Source organism: Capsicum annuum, chromosome 4 (genome assembly GCF_002878395.1).
Source record: "Capsicum annuum cultivar UCD-10X-F1 chromosome 4, UCD10Xv1.1, whole genome shotgun sequence".
Lineage (NCBI taxonomy): Eukaryota > Viridiplantae > Streptophyta > Magnoliopsida > Solanales > Solanaceae > Capsicum > Capsicum annuum.
In genome coordinates, this window is record NC_061114.1 from 52584317 (window position 1) to 52593223 (window position 8907).

At 31.6% G+C, this 8907-nt stretch overlaps 1 long non-coding RNA gene across 3 annotated transcripts; it reads right to left on the reverse strand.

Annotated features, from left to right (window-relative positions):
* Positions 1-1924: 1924 nt before the first annotated feature.
* LOC124898141 lies at positions 1925-8477 on the reverse strand. 3 transcript variants are annotated; one of them, XR_007054926.1, is made up of 4 exons: positions 8318-8477; positions 7505-7549; positions 2641-3975; positions 1925-2119 (listed from the first exon to the last, which is right to left on the reverse strand). It is a non-coding gene; the product is annotated as an uncharacterized LOC124898141 (long non-coding RNA). The 3 variants fall into 3 exon arrangements; XR_007054925.1 differs by having other exon boundaries at positions 7505-7591; XR_007054924.1 differs by lacking the exons at positions 7505-7549; positions 8318-8477 and having other exon boundaries at positions 2641-7498.
* Between the last annotated feature and the right edge of the window lie 430 nt (positions 8478-8907).

The following is an 8907-nucleotide window of genomic DNA, read 5'->3' on the forward strand; positions in this document are numbered from 1 at the left end:
AAACACTAAGATTTTAGCTTGGAGTTTCTAAAGCGAACAAAAGTGTTAATAACTTTTATTTAATCATTACAAACCCCTATTTTATCTTTTGTATCATTTGTTTGAATTTAACTTGTAACTTTAGTTTCAAATTAGTTTAATTGCCACTCACATTGTACCCTGTGGATTTGACCCCGACGGCAAAGTTAGGTAAATATATTGATGACGACCTCCTTGCACTAAATAGACTTGTAAGTTGAGCGTTATAGTACACGCAGTAGCTTTTGCATCCAATTCTACTTGTATGTGGAAGATATCCAAGTCAAACCTATCAACCTTTTGAAAGCAATCTTGTATTCATTTTTTCAGGTGTCCATACGTGTCAATCATGCTATCATAATGTTCCAACAATATATTAATCATGCTCCTACAATAATCCACCATATCAAAGGGAAAAGTATCAATCAATAAGGAGTCATCATCACTCTATACTTTCTATGGCCAGGCTGTCATCTCAAGAAGAGTTGGTCAACAAAATAAAAAATAAAAGAAAATGGAACCCAATAAATCCAAAAACATCAATCAAGAATTCAGAGACTGTATTCCCCGACAATGGCACCAGGATTTGATAACTCCCAAAATACACATCTAATTGAAGGATAAATCAGTTGTTGTTAAATACCGTAATCCAACTAGATTTGGGTGAATCCCTAGGGAATAGATCAAAAATGTATCCCCAATTTGTTGAAATCACCACGTAATGCCTAAAAGTAAAAGAGGGGAATTTATGGAAGTAGAGAAACGAAAAGAATTGGTTGCTCTTGGTTGTAAGCAATAGAAGACGAACACTAGGCTTGTTTTCCCCTTGGTTTAGAAACTCTGTAGATTTATCGTATGTAACCCACCTATTCTATTGTTCTACAAGTAATGTCTAGAAGGTATGTCTTATCAATCGTCTTGTGAATATGAAGATAAATCTTACCTTTTACCGGTTCAGTCTCACGGCGTTGCCTTGTTGCTCTTTTCTACGACCTCAGTTCACTATCACCTTTTGAGTTTAAGTGATTAGATGAGAAGGCGGGGACTATAAGATGGAGGTGAATCTAAATTTATTTTCTTAGTCTATTTTTCTCAATCACAAACTCCATTGTAAGTATGAATGCAAATACAGGCTACCTCAAGCTTCTGCAGCAGCCCAGAGATTAATTTTTGCAAGGAAGACACTACAGGAAAAAAGGTCTATAGTGACGGTTGTCATACCATCTTCATAGAGACTACAACCATACCCATAGATATATCACAATGGTTTCCATATACAATGCAACTGAAGCCGTTACACTAGATCAGATGCGATGGTTTCTTGCGACGGTGACAAATACCAATGCTATATCTAGACCTTTAGCGAAGGTTATTATATTGACTATATGGTGACGGTTTACAAGTTTTTAGGAAGGTTCAAAACCGTCCCTATATACACATTAAAATATGATGTAGCAATGGTGATTAGTCTATTGAAACGATGGCTAACCGTCCCTATATATATGTTATTGCAACAATTTTCGATATGTTGGGATGGCATCATTAATGGCATGATTTTATAAGTTGTTGCGATGATTGTGTATATATATACTATTGGAATGGTTATACATGCTGTTGTGACATCAATAAACCTTCCTAAAAGCTTTATAGTACGGTTATTTGTAAGCTATTGTGACAGTTACACATGAACTATAGCAATAGTTATTTTTTGGTTATTGGGACAGTTATTTTAGGTTTTTAGGAAAGTTGTTTTAGGCTATTAGGACAATTATTAGTATACTATTCAACAATACTATATTATGCTATTACAATGATTTTATAAAGCCACCATAACACATAAAGTGTACATATATATTAATCATTAAGAGTATTAGTAACTATTAATTCCAAAAATGTCAACCAATAAGAAACCAAATATTTTTTGACTATTCAAAAAAACAAAAACATACACAAGTTTTGAATGTTAAAAAATAAAAGATGTTTGAAACTACTATATCATATTTTCCAACAGCTAGTGCAACATGAAGCCAATGTGATCGATCTCTTAGGTCAGGTCTAGTTGATCAATTTTTTTTTCAGCCATCTTCTATGTCATGATCACCTACAACAATAAGAAAAAAAAACTAAAGTTAAGCACAAAACTACACAAGAAAAACATGGATTAATGAATGACAAAACGGAACAAACAGATCACAATTTAGCAGGTAGAGATGTTTCTAGCATTACAGATATAGGATTTTCTGACCTTTTAGAGGATATGGGGTGGATAATGACCTCTATATACTAGATTTCAAATACAACTTGATTTCAGTTTAGAAATTAACCAAGGGCCTATCCTGCTCTAATCTCATTTTTTCTTGATTTTTGCATCTTTTAGAATCATTACAGTGACAGGGTGAGGGGTATTAGTAGGGAAAAATAAAGTCAATGAATTGTGTCAAAAGGATTCAAGGAGCGATGCCTGATCAATAATGCATTGAACAATACATAGAATGCAGAGAAGGCTACAAGTTCTGAGTTGTGGCATCAAAGATTAGGGCATCCATCTGAAAATGTCATGCATAAACTTGATTTTTTCATAAAAATACAAAGAATAATGTAATTCAAGGCTACTCTACATACCTTTTGGTTATGGAAAGTGGAATGATTTCCCCTGCTATAGACTTACTTTGTTTCTTGATTCCTTAGAGTGGTATAGTCTCCAAGCCCATTCTTTTAGGAAAAAAGGAATAAATAGGTTAATTGTCTTGATCCTACTGTGAGAAAGTGAGATAATAAGGTTAATTATTAGTTTTTGTACTTGGTGTAATTTTTGATCAGTCCGCTTGAATGCACATAAGGAGAAAAAAGTTCTAGAAAACTTTCCAGTAGAGAGTTGGTAAGATAGCTGAGGGATGGTAAGTTACATGATTACCTTGAGAACAAGAAATAAATCATCCAAGCAATTTGAGAACATATCAGCCAGCATTATAAAGTCATTGCTACAAATTGAAAATGTTAAAAAGTAAAATGAGAATAAACAAGATCACTCCATAAGCTTTTAGTTGAATGTTGGTACTGCTATCACTCACATATGGAACTTACTAAATTCCAACATCAACAACTTAAGAATTAGTACATTAGTCATTTAATGATGTTATGCAAGTAAACTGATACTTACAAAAATGGACAAATGTAATTGATCATAGATGAAAAGACCTTGTCTCAAATTCATTGCAAACCAAATTTTCATACAGAAAAACTCTTTCACTTTGCAACCCTGGTTTGTTCCTTTCTCTATTTTAATTTGTTTCCCTTACCTTCTTGTTTAGTCATGTTTTAAAAAAATGTATTTTTCCTGTACTTACAAATTTTCACATGCATATTTAAGATATTAAAATTAAAAGAAACTTTGGGTGACCCGGTACAACTACTGAGTGGAAGAAGCATTCAATAGGTCGATACATGACACTTGTGAGAGTTTTGAAGTGTCTTTGATAAATCTACCTAATTTTACTCCACACAAAAGAAAATATAATTGCCAATAAACCAATCAAAACAACCAGAAGTATTTTTGCTGGATAATCAAGAACTCAACAAATTTAGAATTCAAGCATTGTTATCTGCAGTATAATTCTAGTTACCAGCCACTAATAACCATCCAGAATTTCAAACAATAGACAACAATACCATGATATATAATACACATTTACCAGCTACCAATAACCATCAAGAGTTTCAGACAATAAACCACAATACCATCATATATAATACACAGTTACAAGCCACCAATAACCATCAAATAAATTCTAACAACAACAACAACAATATCAGCCACCAAATGAATTGGAGTACAATCCAGCATGTTAAACACTAACCTTGACTATTTTTATTGTTTCTCCCTATCGCTTCTGGTGTAGAGGTTGATTCACTTGGAAAAGCAATGGAATGCTGCTAGTATCTTATGATCAATTAATCCTGCATTCTAAAGTTGATGAATTATATCTATAATAACTTCTTGACAAATGGTTCTTTTTTGTTCCTCGATTTGATACTTCATTTTGACATCTTTTCTTGCATATGTTGCACGACAACTTTAGTGGCATTTTAAGTTTGTTAAAAAGTGCTATTTATTATTTTCAACGAATTCTTTGTAACCGCTCTTCTATATAGTATTAAACATCACAGATGTTCAGGACCCATGACTACTGAAAATGCATCAACAGACGGACCAATTGCACCTTTTACATTTCAATTTCCTTTATTTCAGCCTAAAAAGTCATATTATAAAGCACACTCAAGAAATTCTAAATTAAGAATTGATAATTGATGTCAATTTAAACATGAAATAGACAAAGTCTAGAAAGTCATAGAAAGCTACATTACTCAGCCGTTGAATTAATTTGAACAAGTATAAACAGATGGTGAAACTCAACTTAGAAAACCTCTTAAACCTAAGATATAAATCTTATTTTCCTTTGTCCACTGATATTAAAAATTTCTTAATATCTTTAGATGGTCCATGTCTTACTCCTTTGTGCCCATCATTTCTCTGGTTAGTTTCTATATATCAAAAAGTATCATGAAGTAGTCTCTCAATATCATCATGTTGGTCAAAAGTTTTATCAACACTGCTTGAATGTTGAATTATTGTTGACGAAACCCCTTCTCCATGGAAAAACAATTGAGTGTAATCTAGAGCAAATCCATGACCATAAAAGTTATCCTCCACCACATCTCGATAATGCCAACAATGATTAAAGCACAATCTTTAAGGGCATAATATTTTATTTCCTTGAGAAACTCGTTCAAATTCCTTATTGTGAAAATCCTTGACTCCATTTTTGAACTGAATGATGGATTTTGGGACATACATCCAACTTATATCTCCAACATCCATTAAATACCCTATGTTACATATTTAAAATATTGAAGTAAGAAAATAATGAGTATAGTTAGTATCAATGTACAAACAGTACAATTAGGTATGTGAAATAATTTGTACATCATATATTTAATTAAAAAATAATAGTCATACATTTTTTTCATATTTTAGCAACAGTAGAAAAAACAACAACAAACACAAAAACTATTTACTAGTAGACTCCTAATAGAAAAACAAAGAAGTTTTAATTAAATTAATTTTAGTTGAAAAGTTAGAGACATGTTACTGTACATGTTAGAAACCATATCAACATTATCTACAACAAGAATTTTGTAAGAAAACAACTTTCCGAAGATGTTAACATTAGCATTGGAAAGTGTTCTAGCAAATGTCCAAGAACCAGATATCCAAAAACAAAATTCCTTAACTAAATTTATCTACTAATTTTCTAAGATTAATAAGACCTTCATCTGCTATGCGATGGTTTATTTAAATAATTGTCCCAAGAGAAACTATAATATTATTCGAAGGTTATAACCATCATCGTAGGTTTTATATAGTGACATCTGTATAAATATTGCAAAAGAATCATTGTTATAACCCCTATTTCCAGTAGTGGTAATTGCACATAAATAAGAAAACAAGACACCCAAAGCATACTTGTATCTTTGATCTTTGCCTCCTTCAGTTTTTTCCCCATAAGACTAATAGATTCTAGTAATGTTACTTTTCTGACTCTCTCAGAATTACAAAGATAAGAATTTTTCAAATGTGAAAGAACCTGGAAATGAAAGAAAACATCTCAGGACATATCTCATAAATTCAGAAAGGGAAGTGAAAAAGTTAGGTATTTTCCAGCTCAACTCAAACACAAGTACTCCATGAGGCTGAAGAAGGTACATCTAGTAAAGCTATATAATATAGAAGTGTCCAACAAATATTGTCATCATTAGAACCCATGTTTAATAAAATGATATGCTTATTTTTCAAGTTATGTTAGATCCCTAATCTAGGAGAAATGAAAAGAGTAAGAACATATAGTCTCGCCAATTTCTAGTTGTATATCCATAAATGAAGTGAGGAGTACAATAAGTGAAACCACTACTTATATAAAAGATTAACTCACTCTATCAAACTCATAAAAGTTGGTGCATGTTAAAAACATGAGAATCAGGGATTTTGTCCATTCTGTACACCAATTTAAAGTTAAATAAAACATTTTAGAAATCATTAACCAACGTAATAATTTTAACTTTTAAATTATGTATATTTATGTGTGTAATAGATAGATATGTCTAGCTTGCTAATAGTGAAAGTTGGCAACGTTGCCTTGACTAGAAGTCCTTAATATATACTTGGAAATAAACTAAGAATAGAACAATTATTAAAGGACAAAAAATATGACAACACCAAAAAATAAAAAAACTGAAAAAGATCAAGGGACTGCACATAAAATATTAGAACTCTTAAGGCTGAACCAGACAAAAAATTTGCTAATTAAGTGGAGAAGGATAGAGGGACAAACTCACTATCCAGAAATACCCTGTGTCAGTAGGTCTCGGAGATTTATTGTATGCAAGAAAAATGAATGAGTTAGTAGAGAAAGGTAAGTGGAAAGGAACATTAGAATTCATCTCAGTATCATAAGGTGGAACTAACAAAATAGCAATAATACCTATCTAAGTCGCAACATATAATCATAATGTCTATTTATATGGAGGTCAAGTCACCAACCTAACAGGGTTAAGTATACCACAAAACGACTACCACATTCATAAATTCTACACATCAAGGTCAATGCAAGAGTTTAGAAAGTGTACTGCAAAAATTAGTGGCTGCAAATGCAAGATTTCCGGCTTATATAGGGCCTTAAAATAGCAACCTAGTAAGCCAGTTACCTTAAAAAAGTAACCTGTAAGTGAGCTCTAAAAGTTGAACTTGTCAATTTCAAATGAAGCAGCAAGCCAATAACTCACTTTCTAAAATCACAAAGCAAGGAAGCAACTCACAGAATACTACTAAGGCACTACAGTCTATAGAATATTCAAAACAAGGAAATATAGTGCAAAACAAGGTAGAAGTTATACTAGAGTGTGAGCTGTAAAAGTTGTACAAATAGTAGAGCCAATTACAGTTATACTATACCAATAAAAAAGTTACTGCACACAAGGTTTAATGAAGATCAATCTCCCATCAAATCTCAATAATAGCCGTAACAACAACATACTTAGCAGCAATACATGACTAATAACTTCTCAATGATTTCTTTACCAGTGACATCAATAGGAAAAGGTAATAGGCCAATAACAGTTAGGCCTATTACCAATAGCAGTATGCTATAACAGTAATATCAACACACTTAAATAGTAGCATAGCACAGCCTAAAAGGCTTAAATAACTGCAATGTAACAACATAAATGCAAAAACAATAGCAGCCTAAAAGGCTAAAATAGTCGCAACCCACAAATAAATAAAATAGTAGCAACAACAAGTCTTAAAAGTTAAAAATTTGACTAGGGAGAATCATCTCACTTCGTAAGTGTTTAAAGACAAATCAACTTCTTGTCTTTCAAAAAAGACTTCTTGAAATGCATACACAACGAAAATAGATATAGTCCATACCTCTACTTCATGGAGGTAGAGAGGTTGTTTCCAAAATATCCTCAGCTGAAATGCCACAATTAAAGATTTCATAAACAAGTAGCAACCCTAAACATCCATCAAACAACTTTAATTACCATACATTTTTTACTAAATAAAAGACATTGCATAATATTCTATTTTAAATCATAAACTCTTCAACATAACAAACCACTAAATAAATACATATATTAATTACACTCCTAATTCCAATCACGAAACCTCAAGTCAGTCAATTTCTCCAACATAAAACCCTAAATAACCTAAGATACACCATTTATAATCTGATCAAAAGAAATGCAATCATAATCCAAAAGTTTAACTAACTATTGTTATCAAATAAACCATATCGATATCAACACTTAATAAGACAATTGAAAAATATAAGTAATAAACTAGGTAAAATCAAATGAAATTTTCCCACCATCGGACCACAAAATCCATAAATTAGACTGCAAATCAAAAAAATTACCAAAAAATTAGACCACAAAATTCATTTATTCTTACTTGCAAACTTTTTTAATGATTCAAAGAAAAAAATTCGAGACCTACCTGTGAAGAAGACCCTTTTCAAAGAAGTAAAATTGCAAAAAAAGATCAGAGACGAAGACCCATTAAAATTTACCACTTGCAAGAGATGAATATCAACAACTTATAGCTCAGAGAAGACAACAACCAGCAAACAAGCTTATTATAGCTCATACAAGACAACTCCTTGATGTTGAAGAACAAAATACACTATAATAGGACACAATTATTATGTATAAATCTCTAATTTAACTTCCACAGTCCTACCAAGAAGGTTTTTTTTGCATCAACAACTTTTCCACAAAAGACTCAAGAAATGGCTAATCATTCGGAGATATGAGGTCATCATTTTTCAATTTTCGGCCATTTTCTAAGGAAGGAGCAGATATTGAATAGAGAAAATGGTTGTCGTGTATTGAGAGTAGAATTGTTGGGGATGTCCTAAATGACGTTCTAAACCCTAGACCAATTTGACTTTTCTTAAGACTAAGAAAACTTATTTTATTTTTTTCTTAAAAACAAAGTAAAAAAGCAGGTAAAATATGTGTTGGAGGAAACATTCTTGCGTAATGCCATATTTTAACTGATATAAAATATAGGATGGTTATATATTTGTTAACATAGATATATAATGGGATGATTATAATATATGTTACCATGGTATAACTATTGGGGACGGTTTCAGAGCTTATGAGACAATTATTTTTAATTATTGTTCTAATAGATTTTTTAACAATATGCGATGGGTACAACCGTTTCCATAGTTATTTATATTAATTGTTATCTAACCATCACTAATTAATTATTGCCATAGTTGTCATTTCTTGTAGTGTGATTACGATACATGCATAAACATA